The following is an 8,186-nucleotide window of genomic DNA, read 5'->3' on the forward strand; positions in this document are numbered from 1 at the left end:
AAAGGCGAATAGAGAGGATGTCAATCTTTTCTATTCGCCTTTTTATTTGTCTAAATTCGTTCTTGGGAACATTTTCCGTACATAAATATATCGCATTGATATACATCGACGATGCATTTATGTATGCCTGTATAAATAACAAAGGCGAATAGAGAGGATGTCAATCTTTTCTATTCGCCTTTTTATTTGTCTAAATTCGTTCTTGGGAACATTTTCCGTACATAAATATATCGCATTGATATACATCGACGACGCATTTATGTATGCATGTATAAATAACAAAGGCGAATAGAGAGGATGTCAATCCTTTCTATTCGCCTTTTTATTTGTCTAAATTCGTTCTTGGGAACATTTTCCGTACATAAATATATCGCATTGATATACATCGATGATACATTTATGTATGCTTGTATAAATAACAAAGGCGAATAGAGAGGATGTCAATCCTTTCTATTCGCCTTTTTATTTGTCTAAATTCGTTCTTGGGAACATTTTCCGTACATAAATATATCGCATTGATATACATCGATGATACATTTATGTATGCTTGTATAAATAACAAAGGCGAATAGAGAGGATGTCAATCTTTTCTATTCGCCTTTTTATTTGTCTAAATTCGTTCTTGGGAACATTTTCCGTACAAAAATATATCGCATTGATATACATCGACGATGCATTTATGTATGCCTGTATAAATAACAAAGGCGAATAGAGAGGATGTCAATATTTTCTATTCGCCTTTTTATTTGTCTAAATTCGTTCTTGGGAACATTTTCCGTACATAAATATATCGCATTGATATACATCGACGATGCATTTATGTATGCCTGTATAAATAACAAAGGCGAATAGAGAGGATGTCAATCTTTTCTATTCGCCTTTTTATTTGTCTAAATTCGTTCTTGGGAACATTTTCCGTACATAAGTATATTGCATATAATATGCGTATGTATATAAAGACAAATACAAGGGATGTAAATCTCTTTTATTTTGCTAAATTCGTTTTACAGAACGTTGTGTAAACTTAAGGATATCATTCATCTTAACCGATAAGCACCTAGCCTATACTCTTTTTGTATTCTATTATCATGTTTGGAAACATTTTCTTACGATTTCCAGAATTAAATTCACTATTTTAATTCGGAACATTGTCTTAAATGTACGTTCAGTTCGAAGACGAACCACAAGATACGTTTATAAGTTATACCTTATGAGACTATTAAATATACAGTTTTCAGACCTAATGCGATGAACTATCAAAAAACAATTAAAAAACATCGCCCCGTGCGGAAATTGAATTGGAGACTAATTCCATTCATCTGAATTCGATCATTACCCGCATTGTACTTCTAGAGCCCGTTCGGTCCGATGGCGAATAAAATCCGCGTTTCAGTATATCATATGCGGTTAAACGGTGAGGCCAGTTACAACTGCATTAAAACCTCCGATGTATACCTGAATATAGCGGGAGGACGCCCGCATAATTTGACGAACCTTCAAGTGCACCTACTTATGAGGGACCATATAATACCAATTCGACATGACGAGAATTCAGAGCCAAATCGATATCACATGGCAACTATATTTGGTTCTAATGAAATGAAGGATCAACGAACATGAAGACATGCTCATCAATCACAGATACATGGAATTCTGTATCGTCGCAACCGATAATACGTACAACCTTCGATTGGAATGAATTAATCAAAAAAATTGGACGAAAATAGTTTAGACATTCAGAAAACTGACAATTAGGTAAAACTGTAAAACCTGCTTTAAATAGAAACCACATTAATCAAAAAAGGTCATGCATTGTAATACGATTAGTTACGAAAGTAGCCTAACCTTTGGACCATTTTGAATTTTAACTTATCGAGATATCGTTCGCGGGTAAACGGCGGGACTAACTACCACCGCCTTGACAACCGCAGCCTATGCCCGAACAAATCAGGAAGGCGCGTGCATGGATTAACGAGATTCCCACTGTCCTTATCTAAAATTTTACGCAATACTGCCGCGACGGAACCGAACAGGCGCTCGGAGACCCGTACGTGAACCGTCCCCGATACTTACGCAGGAAAGACCAGCTCGGAGCTTTAACAAGCACCAGAGCCATAGACAGATAGTCTACATTTCAAAATGTCCATATACTTACGCAGGAAAGACCAGCTCAGCAGATCGCGTTCGGATCCGTTCAGAGAAGGATCGAGATGCCGAGCGCGGGTAAACGGCGGGACTAACTACCACCGCCTTGACAACCGCAGCCTATGCCCGAACATATCAGGAAGGCGCGTGCATGGATTAACGAGATTCCCACTGTCCTTATCTAAAATTTTACGCAATACTGCCGCGACGGAACCGAACAGGCGCTCGGAGACCCGTACGTGAACCGTTCCCGATACTTACGCAGGAAAGACCAGCTCGGAGCTTTAACAAGCACCAGAGCCATAGACAGATAGTCTACATTTCAAAATGTCCATATACTTACGCAGGAAAGACCAGCTCAGCAGATCGCGTTCGGATCCGTTCAGAGAAGGATCGAGATGCCGAGCGCGGGTAAACGGCGGGACTAACTACCACCAACTTGACAACCGCAGCCTATGCCCGAACATATCAGGAAGGCGCGTGCATGGATTAACGAGATTCCCACTGTCCTTATCTAAAATTTTACGCAATACGGCCGCGACGGAACCGAACAGGCGCTCGGAGACCCGTACGTGAACCGTCCCCGATACTTACGCAGGAAAGACCAGCTCGGAGCTTTAACAAGCACCAGAGCCATAGACAGATAGTCTACATTTCAAAATGTCCATATACTTACGCAGGAAAGACCAGCTCAGACCTTTAACAAGCACCAGAGCCATAGACTCATGGTCTACATTTCAAAATGTCCCTAACTAAGATCGCGTTCGGATCCGTTCAGAGAAGGATCGAGATGCCGAGCGCGGGTAAACGGCGGGACTAACTACCACCACCTTGACAACCGCAGCCTATGCCCGAACATATCAGGAAGGCGCGTGCATGGATTAACGAGATTCCCACTGTCCTTATCTAAAATTTTACGCAATACGGCCGCGACGGAACCGAACAGGCGCTCGGAGACCCGTACGTGAACCGTCCCCGATACTTACGCAGGAAAGACCAGCTCGGAGCTTTAACAAGCACCAGAGCCATAGACAGATAGTCTACATTTCAAAATGTCCATATACTTACGCAGGAAAGACCAGCTCAGCAGATCGCGTTCGGATCCGTTCAGAGAAGGATCGAGATGCCGAGCGCGGGTAAACGGCGGGACTAACTACCACCACCTTGACAACCGCAGCCTATGCCCGAACATATCAGGAAGGCGCGTGCATGGATTAACGAGATTCCCACTGTCCTTATCTAAAATTTTACGCAATACGGCCGCGACGGAACCGAACAGGCGCTCGGAGACCCGTACGTGAACCGTCCCCGATACTTACGCAGGAAAGACCAGCTCGGAGCTTTAACAAGCACCAGAGCCATAGACAGATAGTCTACATTTCAAAATGTCCATATACTTACGCAGGAAAGACCAGCTCAGCAGATCGCGTTCGGATCCGTTCAGAGAAGGATCGAGATGCCGAGCGCGGGTAAACGGCGGGACTAACTACCACCACCTTGACAACCGCAGCCTATGCCCGAACATATCAGGAAGGCGCGTGCATGGATTAACGAGATTCCCACTGTCCTTATCTAAAATTTTACGTAATACGGCCGCGACGGAACCGAACAGGCGCTCGGAGACCCGTACGTGAACCGTCCCCGATACTTACGCAGGAAAGACCAGCTCGGAGCTTTAACAAGCACCAGAGCCATAGACAGATAGTCTACATTTCAAAATGTCCATATACTTACGCAGGAAAGACCAGCTCAGCTAAGATCGCGTTCGGATCCGTTCAGAGAAGGATCGAGATGCCGAGCGCGGGTAAACGGCGGGACTAACTACCACCACCTTGACAACCGCAGCCTATGCCCGAACATATCAGGAAGGCGCGTGCATGGATTAACGAGATTCCCACTGTCCTTATCTAAAATTTTACGCAATACGGCCGCGACGGAACCGAACAGGCGCTCGGAGACCCGTACGTGAACCGTCCCCGATACTTACGCAGGAAAGACCAGCTCGGAGCTTTAACAAGCACCAGAGCCATAGACAGATAGTCTACATTTCAAAATGTCCATATACTTACGTAGGAAAGACCAGCTCAGACCTTTAACAAGCACCAGAGCCATAGACTCATGGTCTACAATTCAAAATGTCCCTAACTAAGATCGCGTTCGGATCCGTTCAGAGAAGGATCGAGATGCCGAGCGCGGGTAAACGGCGGGACTAACTACCACCACCTTGACAACCGCAGCCTATGCCCGAACATATCAGGAAGGCGCGTGCATGGATTAACGAGATTCCCACTGTCCTTATCTAAAATTTTACGCAATACTGCCGCGACGGAACCGAACAGGCGCTCGGAGACCCGTACGTGAACCGTTCCCGATACTTACGCAGGAAAGACCAGCTCGGAGCTTTAACAAGCACCAGAGCCATAGACAGATAGTCTACATTTCAAAATGTCCATATACTTACGCAGGAAAGACCAGCTCAGACCTTTAACAAGCACCAGAGCCATAGACTCATGGTCTACATTTCAAAATGTCCCTAACTAAGATCGCGTTCGGATCCGTTCAGAGAAGGATCGAGATGCCGAGCGCGGGTAAACGGCGGGACTAACTACCACCACCTTGACAACCGCAGCCTATGCCCGAACATATCAGGAAGGCGCGTGCATGGATTAACGAGATTCCCACTGTCCTTATCTAAAATTTTACGCAATACGGCCGCGACGGAACCGAACAGGCGCTCGGAGACCCGTACGTGAACCGTCCCCGATACTTACGCAGGAAAGACCAGCTCGGAGCTTTAACAAGCACCAGAGCCATAGACAGATAGTCTACATTTCAAAATGTCCATATACTTACGTAGGAAAGACCAGCTCAGCTAAGATCGCGTTCGGATCCGTTCAGAGAAGGATCGAGATGCCGAGCGCGGGTAAACGGCGGGACTAACTACCACCACCTTGACAACCGCAGCCTATGCCCGAACATATCAGGAAGGCGCGTGCATGGATTAACGAGATTCCCACTGTCCTTATCTAAAATTTTACGCAATACTGCCACGACGGAACCGAACAGGCGCTCGGAGACCCGTACGTGAACCGTTCCCGATACTTACGCAGGAAAGACCAGCTCGGAGCTTTAACAAGCACCAGAGCCATAGACAGATAGTCTACATTTCAAAATGTCCATATACTTACGCAGGAAAGACCAGCTCAGACCTTTAACAAGCACCAGAGCCATAGACTCATGGTCTACATTTCAAAATGTCCCTAACTAAGATCGCGTTCGGATCCGTTCAGAGAAGGATCGAGATGCCGAGCGCGGGTAAACGGCGGGACTAACTACCACCACCTTGACAACCGCAGCCTATGCCCGAACATATCAGGAAGGCGCGTGCATGGATTAACGAGATTCCCACTGTCCTTATCTAAAATTTTACGTAATACGGCCGCGACGGAACCGAACAGGCGCTCGGAGACCCGTACGTGAACCGTCCCCGATACTTACGCAGGAAAGACCAGCTCGGAGCTTTAACAAGCACCAGAGCCATAGACAGATAGTCTACATTTCAAAATGTCCATATACTTACGCAGGAAAGACCAGCTCAGACCTTTAACAAGCACCAGAGCCATAGACTCATGGTCTACATTTCAAAATGTCCCTAACTAAGATCGCGTTCGGATCCGTTCAGAGAAGGATCGAGATGCCGAGCGCGGGTAAACGGCGGGACTAACTACCACCACCTTGACAACCGCAGCCTATGCCCGAACATATCAGGAAGGCGCGTGCATGGATTAACGAGATTCCCACTGTCCTTATCTAAAATTTTACGCAATACTGCCGCGACGGAACCGAACAGGCGCTCGGAGACCCGTACGTGAACCGTCCCCGATACTTACGCAGGAAAGACCAGCTCGGAGCTTTAACAAGCACCAGAGCCATAGACAGATAGTCTACATTTCAAAATGTCCATATACTTACGCAGGAAAGACCAGCTCAGACCTTTAACAAGCACCAGAGCCATAGACTCATGGTCTACATTTCAAAATGTCCCTAACTAAGATCGCGTTCGGATCCGTTCAGAGAAGGATCGAGATGCCGAGCGCGGGTAAACGGCGGGACTAACTACCACCACCTTGACAACCGCAGCCTATGCCCGAACATATCAGGAAGGCGCGTGCATGGATTAACGAGATTCCCACTGTCCTTATCTAAAATTTTACGCAATACGGCCGCGACGGAACCGAACAGGCGCTCGGAGACCCGTACGTGAACCGTCCCCGATACTTACGCAGGAAAGACCAGCTCGGAGCTTTAACAAGCACCAGAGCCATAGACAGATAGTCTACATTTCAAAATGTCCATATACTTACGCAGGAAAGACCAGCTCAGACCTTTAACAAGCACCAGAGCCATAGACTCATGGTCTACAATTCAAAATGTCCCTAACTAAGATCGCGTTCGGATCCGTTCAGAGAAGGATCGAGATGCCGAGCGCGGGTAAACGGCGGGACTAACTACCACCACCTTGACAACCGCAGCCTATGCCCGAACATATCAGGAAGGCGCGTGCATGGATTAACGAGATTCCCACTGTCCTTATCTAAAATTTTACGCAATACTGCCGCGACGGAACCGAACAGGCGCTCGGAGACCCGTACGTGAACCGTTCCCGATACTTACGCAGGAAAGACCAGCTCGGAGCTTTAACAAGCACCAGAGCCATAGACAGATAGTCTACATTTCAAAATGTCCATATACTTACGCAGGAAAGACCAGCTCAGACCTTTAACAAGCACCAGAGCCATAGACTCATGGTCTACATTTCAAAATGTCCCTAACTAAGATCGCGTTCGGATCCGTTCAGAGAAGGATCGAGATGCCGAGCGCGGGTAAACGGCGGGACTAACTACCACCACCTTGACAACCGCAGCCTATGCCCGAACATATCAGGAAGGCGCGTGCATGGATTAACGAGATTCCCACTGTCCTTATCTAAAATTTTACGTAATACGGCCGCGACGGAACCGAACAGGCGCTCGGAGACCCGTACGTGAACCGTCCCCGATACTTACGCAGGAAAGACCAGCTCGGAGCTTTAACAAGCACCAGAGCCATAGACAGATAGTCTACATTTCAAAATGTCCATATACTTACGCAGGAAAGACCAGCTCAGACCTTTAACAAGCACCTGAGCCATAGACTCATGGTCTACATTTCAAAATGTCCCTAACTAAGATCGCGTTCGGATCCGTTCAGAGAAGGATCGAGATGCCGAGCGCGGGTAAACGGCGGGACTAACTACCACCACCTTGACAACCGCAGCCTATGCCCGAACATATCAGGAAGGCGCGTGCATGGATTAACGAGATTCCCACTGTCCTTATCTAAAATTTTACGCAATACTGCCGCGACGGAACCGAACAGGCGCTCGGAGACCCGTACGTGAACCGTCCCCGATACTTACGCAGGAAAGACCAGCTCGGAGCTTTAACAAGCACCAGAGCCATAGACAGATAGTCTACATTTCAAAATGTCCATATACTTACGCAGGAAAGACCAGCTCAGCAGATCGCGTTCGGATCCGTTCAGAGAAGGATCGAGATGCCGAGCGCGGGTAAACGGCGGGACTAACTACCACCACCTTGACAACCGCAGCCTATGCCCGAACATATCAGGAAGGCGCGTGCATGGATTAACGAGATTCCCACTGTCCTTATCTAAAATTTTACGCAATACTGCCGCGACGGAACCGAACAGGCGCTCGGAGACCCGTACGTGAACCGTCCCCGATACTTACGCAGGAAAGACCAGCTCGGAGTTTTAACAAGCACCAGAGCCATAGACAGATAGTCTACATTTCAAAATGTCCATATACTTACGCAGGAAAGACCAGCTCAGCAGATCGCGTTCGCATCCGTTCAGAGAAGGATCGAGATGCCGAGCGCGGGTAAACGGCGGGACTAACTACCACCGCCTTGACAACCGCAGCCTATGCCCGAACATATCAGGAAGGCGCGTGCATGGATTAACGAGATTCCTACTGCCCC

Source organism: Rhynchophorus ferrugineus, unplaced genomic scaffold, assembly GCF_030347505.1.
Source record: "Rhynchophorus ferrugineus isolate W39M unplaced genomic scaffold, kcgeb_rfMv2 rfM677, whole genome shotgun sequence".
Lineage (NCBI taxonomy): Eukaryota > Metazoa > Arthropoda > Insecta > Coleoptera > Curculionidae > Rhynchophorus > Rhynchophorus ferrugineus.